This window comes from Pyxicephalus adspersus, chromosome 3 (genome assembly GCF_032062135.1).
Source record: "Pyxicephalus adspersus chromosome 3, UCB_Pads_2.0, whole genome shotgun sequence".
NCBI classification, from domain to species: domain Eukaryota; kingdom Metazoa; phylum Chordata; class Amphibia; order Anura; family Pyxicephalidae; genus Pyxicephalus; species Pyxicephalus adspersus.
Window position 1 is genome coordinate 17,704,512 of NC_092860.1, and position 9,460 is coordinate 17,713,971.

Genomic DNA, 9,460 nt, shown 5'->3' on the forward strand with positions numbered 1-9,460 from the left:
AAGCTAATGAAAAGTTGAAGATCACAAGACCAGATGCCTGGGATTGTATCTATTATCTTCTACAGGAAGCCAGTAATACCACCTAAAGGACAGGTAACAGTCTGCAAGAAGCATAAACTGGACTATAATAGTGTTCAAACATCTGTCCTACTTTACCGACATTTCCTGAAGAATGCTAGAGCAGTGTGGAAGAATAACTCAAATATACAACACAGTCATGTAAAAAAAAAAATAAGTGCATTCAATAATATATTGTAGATTTTTTTTATAATATTTGAACAAGCAAACATAGGATTTTTAATAAAGCCATGCCTACAGATACAACTAAATAGTATGAACAAATGACACATAAACTTGATATTGTGTATTCATTTTCATAATCTAATTTAAAGCAGAACTAAACCAAAAAAAAAAAATACTTTTCTTTATGCCCACAGATCTGTTGGGAGGTTTCTTCGTTTGGATCCCACATCGTCCCCGCGCAACTTCTTCCATGTTCTTCTTCCTACGTCAATCGATATCGCACTGCGCATGCATAAGATCGGCATTTTTTTCTTCTGTTAAAGAAAGGACTCCTTTAAAAAAAGGGTGTTGCGTAAAAAAAATATATAATTTTTACTTTACATAGAAGGGTTGTCAACTCTTTTATGTAAAGTAAAAGTTTTGAGTTTAGGTTAGCTTTAAGGAAAATGTAGATTTGTCATGTGGACTACATTTAACACTACTTCAAATTCATGAATTTAGAATGTTGCAGATTAGGTGTCAATAATACGAACCTGTCTTAGTTTAACCTCAGATATTCAGGCTCTAGTGTTCTCTTTGCTATTGACATGTGTGGTGTCATCCTGCCAAGATCAAAAGATCTCTCTAGGACCATCAGAAGCTTGTGGATGGCTATAGGCCTGGAAGGATTAAAATCAATTGCCAAATCATTCAGGGTTAGGGTAGGTAATGGTAATCCCCTGCGGGGTCAAGTAGGTCAAAGGCCACCCCCCTGGAGGTAAATCAAAAATAGAAGGAGACAGAGGAGGGGTTTTGCGTGACCAAAATAAATTTTAATAGGTGTGACAATTTACAACAGGTAAATTATTATTTACCCTGTGAGTACAATATAAATATATATTTGCCAAATTATTGTAACCCATTCATACCCAATATAGTATGGTGCCGATATGATGTAATATAATATGATGCCAATTTGTCTGGAAGCGGCCGGTCCAGAAAATTCAGGTTGAGAGCTGAGTGTTTATTGCTAAAACAAAAAGTACCAAAGAACCCCAAAACTGTATCACAGGATCAATTACTAACTTTTGTCCAGCCATCCAATCATGTGCAAGATAATATATTCAGTTTTTCTTTCTGTATCTCATCTCCTTAAGGTAAAGGAGAGCCCAAGTTTGACAACTGTCACTGGACCAGGTATTCCCACTGAAAAATTTATTCGCAAAAATCTATTCCGGAAGCAAACATCAAATGTTGGATTTTCCTTGTCATCATGACAAAACATGATTTGCTTAACAATACCACCATAAAAACATGATAGGTTCTAGCCAAGTTCATATTAGCCCAGTACTACTAAGGTTTGCCCACAGGAGCAAAGAAAAGTAGCATCCAATCACCTCATTGTACTGACCTGAAGATTCAAGAAAAAAAGTAATTTGTACTTTTTAAGAAAAAAGAGGGAGTGGAAACTGGAGTTCTTTTTTTAAAGTGCACCTTTATACATAAAAAAAAATCTTTTTATATACAATTCCTGCCATGCACCATGTTTTGTACCAATTTTTCTTCTACTTTGAATGATGTTTTTTGTCCTGCCCATTCCTTTCTGTTTGTTCATTTTGGTGAGTTTAACAAACAAGTGTAAACCTCTAGGGATACCCATGCCACATATCCAAACCAGAAAAACTCAACTGGCACCCAACTGGGTAGGGAACCCAAAGGGAAGTAAATGAATGGCAAACAATAATTGGACAGCAGAGGATTCACTTGGGATATAAGTACATTTATTGAAAAATTTCCATCCTATAGGCCAAACATTAAAAAAATGTAGAATTGGCACAAGGTTGATTTTTATTGGATATAATTTGTAATGATTGTGAGAACATCTAGTAGTATAGAGTAAGTTGAGGGTTACAATTTAAATTACAAGATGAAATTAGTGAACCGCCTAAAGTTAGTACATACGTCAGATAATTATCACCCAAACAGTAATGCTTTGCAGTAATCGCCTGATGTTGTACATCAATCCATTATGAATTGATAAATGAAGGATCAGGAACAACTGCTCCAATGGAGAAGAGCACAGAAGGGTGCCATTCACTCATCCTCTCTCCTCCCCTATCCATAGAAAAGAAAAGACTGTGCTATGTGTATTGTGATATAGAGGGGGATTAGTCATTGTAGCAAACACAAAGAAAAGTTTGTTAACTGTTACAGTCACTTTCTTAGCAGCACACCTGTGCTACTTATAGCAGGTCTCCAATCTGTAGTCATACTCAGGGGTGTACCTGGGGTGGAATGGGAAGGTCCACCCAGTACCTTCCTTCCTATTCCAGAGCCCTGAAATAAACTAAACAGTAGCAACCACTTGCAGAGTTGCTTTCTGTACTTCTGAACTCCCCTGAACAAACCCTGATATTAAAGAGCTGTATATATGCAGTTCTGTAGAGTAGATAGATTTTAGGTTCCCAAGCACTATTCCTTGTTAGCCTGCAAAAAAACCCAATGGAAACCTGGATCTAATATTTCCTTAAAAATGTATTGAGTAACAAAATACACCTCCTAATTAACATTTAGCTTTGATCATATTAGTGAAAGTTAGATGACAGTGAATACCATCTCAGTTACTCTGTGCTACTTCACGTTTGTACTCTGTTAGTAAATATTCCCCATTGCCAAAGCCTCACAAAGAGGTAACTGTAATAAAACAAGGTCAAGTTCTGTGTCTGTTCTCTCCCTGACTCAGTGCTTCTATTCATTCCATTCTCATGTACTATGATCCTTTATCTACCCCCCAATTCACTCTACAGTTCTTCCCCTTTCCTCCCCACCTGCTCATCTGGCTCTCTCCCCCCTCCCTTTTGCATCATTTCATACATTCCTTTCAGATCTTTAAATCCCTACTCAGCCTCTAGAAATGAACAGAAAGTGAAAGTCATTTCCTGTCCAACCAAAAAGTTTTATGTCACCATATAAAAAGAAAAAAAATCTTTCTCTCCCCAGGTGTTATGTAGAAAGAGCAATATTACACAGAAGAGTGTTTGTATGTGTGCGTATCACTCCGGGGTTATTACATGAGCTGAAAATGTTGGATGACATCCATACCAAAAGGTTATTCTTCTGTAAACATAAGTCAGGCAAGAGGCGCTGGGAACCCCAGATCTAACTATGGAATGAGCACCAAGTGATATATTATGTTATGGATTATGACAAAGAAACAAGGCATTCATAGCACAGATGGTACATGGTATGGAGTCAATGATGACAGGAATGATCATCAGTTAACTCTACTTCAACAACAATTTATGAGTACATATCAATGTAACATCTGACAGGTCTATGTTGGAGGCCAACACAACTGTTCTTTATAGCTTGAAAGGCATTTCTTTCAAACCATGTGCTTCATCACCACTTTATGTTAACTGAGATCACTTATGACCTTATTAGGGGAAATGTATGGAGCTTTTGTAGTTTTTCTTCATTTACCTTGTTACTGTGCTTTTGTTTAATCAGTTCTGACTTATCTACTTGCCTGCCTTGTTCTCAATTCTCTATGGGAAGTTTCAAATAAAAATCTATAGAAAATGTAAGTTTAAAAATGTATGAACTGAAAAGGGAAAGACTTCATAGCTTCCCTGTATAGCAGAGCTATCCTTCCACTTTTAAAACTTGCAGTCAGGCAGGCCTTTATTGCAGAAAGGAATGGACAATGTGCCTTTGGCAATAAAACATACTTACCTGACTGGAAACAATATTTTGAAACAAAGAGTTTTCAAACACAGTGGTATTTTTAAAGGGTAATATCAAAAATTGTTCAAAGCATTGGAATGTTAAAAGACTTTGGAGCTAGTGAGGATCTTTTATTTTTTTTTTATCTACATTGTTGATTTTTAGATTTGGTTTTTCATTATTACTTTTTGTCAAATATATTGTGTAAGTAACCATTGTTTCTTATTTCTGAGGAAGCAGCCCAGTTCTGCGAAACGCATCAAATAACTATCTAACAGGTTTCTTTTCTTGAAAACTACCTTTTTCACAATAATTACATAGAGTCTAAAACCACCCATGCAAATGTATTGTTTTTTTATAACTGTATCTGGAATATTGTTTTAATGTGTTTAAATAAATTATATTTGCTTTTTAACAAGTTTCTGATTTTACCATTTGAAATCCCACTGTGTTTGAAAATACTTTGTTTCAAAAAATTGTTCAATGTAAATTAGGGATAGGGTACTTCTAATATTTCACCTTGGGGTTCTAATCAACTATTAATACTTACTTGACTGATTGTTGTCTTCTTTCAGGAAGCACTTAGCTGAGCATGTGTAGGCTGCCAGGACTGAATGAACTCCCGCATGTCTGCTCGGGAGCTACATCATCCCAACCTGGTCAATCAAGACAGTCGAAGAATGAAACCTGGTAAAGGAGAAGAAGAAAGATTAAACAGCACAGAATCATTTGACACATGGCTGTAGGCCTACAGAATGTCAAAGGTTTTTCTGGATCTGGCTGCAAAAGATAATTTCTATTCCTTATTGGTTGGGTAACTCCCACGCAGGCACTCATGAGTTCATTTAGTCCAGGTTACCACAGGGTAAGCCGGTATCCCAACAACCCACACTGAGCTGCACATGCGCTGGTCATCTACTGTTCCATGGGCACCCGACACAAAAATAATTTACTTGGTTAGTTGATGGCCAGCTGGAAGAGCTCCCTAATATCTTTCAGCCAATAGGCGCTCTCCTTAACACACTGACAACTGGCATAGCCACTTGTCCCCTTTGGCTAGGAGTGGTTAGGGAGCACTTCCTGCTGCATATTGATTGAGCAAAGCACAGGTATTTCTGATCAATGTTTAATCAAAATTGAACAGACAGAAAGGGAACAGACTAATTTTGATAGAATACAGTGCTGCGTAATATGTTGGTGCTATAAAAACTCCTGTTTAATATTATTAATAAAAACAATAATAATAATAATTAGATTTACCTTCAATGTTTTTGTTGAAAATATTGTCAAATACAATAAATATATCAGGTAGTACCTTACCACTTAAAGCCATGTTTACATTGTTTTTGCATTGAAGAAATTAATTAGGATCATTCTAATACCCTGCTTTCCAGAGCCTTCAAAATCATTGTCAGAAGAAAAGTTCAAATATCCCAGTACATTTGCCCTGATAATGATTGTGAATGCAATGAATAGAGACAGTACAGAGGAAGAAGGTGCAGAAGAATAGCAGCCTACTGAGAGACTACAAAGAAGGTAGAATGTGCTGTATCCTAAGCACTTAAAGGTGTTCCTTAGTAATGTAATCTCCTAGCATACAGATACAACGCTTTAGTATTAGTAACCTGTAGAATCATCTAAAACTGGCAAATATAGCAATATTATAGCATAGGTGAGTTACCTTGACAAGAACTATTTGAGCTCAAAACAGGGATTTATGACATTCACTCAAACATTTCCTGGTGCAAACCAATTACTAGCCTTGAAACACATAGACGCGGAAGATTCCCATGAGGGAATGTTTGAGGACCGATGTCTAATTCCCTGTTTTATAGAGTCCTATGACTCTTTTACATACCTAAATATTTTACACCTTTCTTGCACCTAGTAGATTTCTGGATTAAATTTAAAGTAGTGTGCAAACTATTGTTTTGCTAGAAATATCATTCACCCATATATATGGCATATGAAGATAGTAGAATAAACAATAAAACAATACTTAGTGCTCACAGGAATGGATTTCAACTTTCAGTTCATGGAAGTCACTTAACCACCTAAAAATAAATATCAGATATTAATACAGGTAAGAAACACAACTCCCAACCTTGACAGGAATCTAATATTTACCACCTTCCACCCAATCTACTGTTCTGCTCAATCTTAGCAATCACCCATGCCGCTCTAAGTATTTCAAATCTGATCTAAACCTTAGCCATTTATTGTACAAGTGCTCAGTAAATAATACCAATTATCCTGATCTCATTTTTATCTTAATAACCCTTGATATAATATCACAATAAACAATTAACTGACATCTTTCATGACTGTAGCAGATAAACAATTAACTCATACCAACATGTGCATATAGTCCAGTTTATAGTTACACACCGTAATCACCCCCTTCAATCCTTGAAATTTCTTATTTACCAGTCTGATTCACCATTCCACACATAACTTTAATGCTTCAAAGTAGAAACAAAGATATAGATGTTCTCTTTTGTCAAAAAACTAATTATTAATTAAATCTATCAACCTTACCTATGTGGAGACTACTGATAACGTGCACAGGAAAGCATTATCAGGGGTCTCTCGTAGGTAAAGTTAATGGATTAAATTATTACTTTGTTTTTTGACAAAAGAGAACATCTATATCTTTGTTTTTACTTTGAAGAGTTAAAATTGTGTGTGGAATGGAGAATCAGACTGATAATTAGGACTTTTTTTAAAGGGGGTGATTATGGTGTGTAGCTATCAATTAGACTATATGCACATGTTGATATGAGTTCATTGTTTATCTGATACATTTTTCCTTTGTTTTTTTTTCTATTTTTGTGTTTTTTTTGTTGTTGTGGAGTTGGGTGTTGATGTATAAAACGTTGCAGAAAGAAATGTGAAAAGTCTGCATGACTTCTTTGAATGTCCTTAGAAGAAGCCTGATAGCGAAACGCGTTTAAAACTGAAATGCGCATTCGAATGTATCTTAAGGATGATTTGTATTTGTAATAGGTGTAAATTATGTTTACATTTAATTAAATAAATTGGTATAGTTTAATATGTAATGTGTAAATATTACCTTAAATGTTCAATGAAAACCAGCTTTGGAAAATAGAGAATATATGTGTGGATGTGGTACTATAAAAACATTCTCCCCCTCAATATATTGATTAATAATATTATAAGCTGACAAATGGTAAAAAAAATATATTCCTAAATGAATTAATTATTTGTAATTCTGGTATTGTATTTGACAGTTACAGTAATATATTATCTATGTATCTATTGCTCTGCCACAGGACCCTAAAGCTGGCTGTGTTCATCACTTGCAGGCTTAAGGTTTATTTTGTAAATAAAACATGTGATAACAATGTCATAGGGAATCACACTGGTTAGTGCTTGTCAATGGGGACCTAATCTGTAAATATCAGCTGCAATTAGTCAGTAGCCATTCAAATGCCCAGATGTGGGCCAGTGACTCTTTAGGGTAAGAATTTTATTACCATATTACCAGCATTAGGCATCATGCTGGGAAACCTTTATTTACATACTGAGGATAGGAAGGGATTAATTCTAAATGCAGGCTCAATTATCCCCGGGGACAGAATGAATACTACAAAACAAAAGGCTGCAGAACACCAGAAGTAATATATACTGCTACACCTGACTACAAGATAGTCGTAAAAGGTTTGTTTTGTCTTCTGCAAAGTTGTAGAGTTTTGTGGAGAGTTAATTTATGGACTAACTTTATTTTCTTCTAGGAGTTTCCCCTTCAAGGAAAAGTCTCATTATAGAAGTATGCTGACTTCCCTCTAAAAAAAATGCAGATCAGTTCTGATATAGAAAGTACTCAATCAGCATTTTGGATGGTTAAGCTGCGTACACACTTGCAATTTTTGTCGTTGGAAAGGATCTTTCACGATCCTTTCCAACGACAAGGGACTGCTTGATGCATGAACGGTGCTGTACATACTCTATGGAGAGGGGAGGGGGAGAGCGACGGAGCGGCACCCTGCTGCGCGCTCTCCCCCTTCCCTTTCATTAGGATCGGTTGTCGTCCATCGTCCATGGATCCGGCAGGACGGTCGTTCGGACAATGGACGCCTGATTTTCGCCTGATATTTGGCCTATGCCGATTATCGGGCGATAAAGATCTGCCGCGTGTACGTAGCTTTAGTGATGACAGCAACTGTGTTCTCCATTAAAGTGAAGTATACCCTAGGTAAATGAAATTAAAATTGTTAAAGCTCTGTGTATTGTATACTAATGCCATTTTTCAATAAAATATTGATTAAATCTTTTTAAATCCTATGTTGAATTTTAGTTTTTCTAATCCTCTGCAGCCCCTTGTAAAATTAATAGATCCACAGCTCACATTAGTGTGATGGTCACTTGGAAGAATGTCTCTTATATTGCTGGCCAGTGGGAAGAATGTCACCCTTATAGATAGCCAAAAAGACCATTGGTGTCAGGTAATCTGACCTAAGAGGTACAAATTGCCCATTGCTCAAGAAACCCCGAGTAACCTCTGAATAGTTAATAATTCTACAGAACCTTGGCTGAGAAATTCCAGAGATTTCTAGGTGAAAACAATGGACCATGCTTGCATGTTGAAATAGCAAACTGTATTCTGGAAGTCCATTTGACAGGACGACAAGGCAGGAGAGAGGAATAGAGATCAGTCACCCCATAATAAGAAAAGCTAAACAAAATGTCCTGATGACAGAACCAGAAGTTTTATTTAGCAGAAATTTGCACATTTAAAAAAAGTTTAAAATGTTTACAATAACATGTTAAAGCTTTTATGATATTTTAATGTTTGGGTACACTTTAAACATAGAACAAGTAAGCTTTTGTACTGTAAGATTACACTGGAAGAATGTCAACCCATTGAATTTCTTGTGCATGTCTAGCTGAACGTTCTGAGAAGTCTGAGATCCTCCTGGTGTTTTTACATAAAGTTAGTAAATAAAGAGCTTAACAAATGAAGAGCTGCCATTTACTGGGGTCACTTGTGTACCCTGAGCAGCCATGTCTCGTTAGCATCACCCCTACTGTGTTTATGCTTGACCTGAATAGCAGGGGTCAGAGATTTAACACTCTGAGAGGTTTACTAGCTAAGCGCAAAACTGTAGCTCACAGCATGGGAAGACAGACAAAGATTGGGGACATTGAGGCAGAAGAAAAGGGGTGAAGGTGCAAAAGGACAAAGCAAAATGATGGAACTGGTAGGGAAGCAGTACAAAACAATGACAAAGGGGTGCTAGATGGGGAAGGAAAGCAAGAGAAAGTGTGAAGCCACAAAATGGTGAGGAAAGCAGATTTCTGCAAAGGGAAAGGAACAGAACCTGTGTTGTTGTAAAAATGAAAGAACAAATAAAATAAAAGCAATGGCCTATTAAATGTGTAAGAGGATTATGGTCTCCATCTATGGTACCCATCCAAACCGATCAGATCCTACCTTTTCTTCTCCCAGTTGATTTGTGCTGTCTCCTATGCAGAGACATTACAATTTTTT

The 9,460-nt window shown here is 36.4% G+C and overlaps 1 long non-coding RNA gene across 1 annotated transcript in view; it reads right to left on the bottom strand.

Annotated features, from left to right (window-relative positions):
• Positions 1 to 323: 323 nt before the first annotated feature.
• The window catches only part of LOC140327659 (uncharacterized), a 26,529-nt gene continuing 17,392 nt past the window's right edge, over positions 324 to 9,460 (bottom strand). Inside the window, exons 4-6 of the long non-coding RNA XR_011920066.1 lie at positions 5,959 to 6,002; positions 4,499 to 4,635; positions 324 to 557 (exon numbers count right to left, since the gene is read on the bottom strand). This is a non-coding gene — a long non-coding RNA (uncharacterized lncRNA). The remainder of the gene's footprint in view (positions 558 to 4,498; positions 4,636 to 5,958; positions 6,003 to 9,460) is intronic.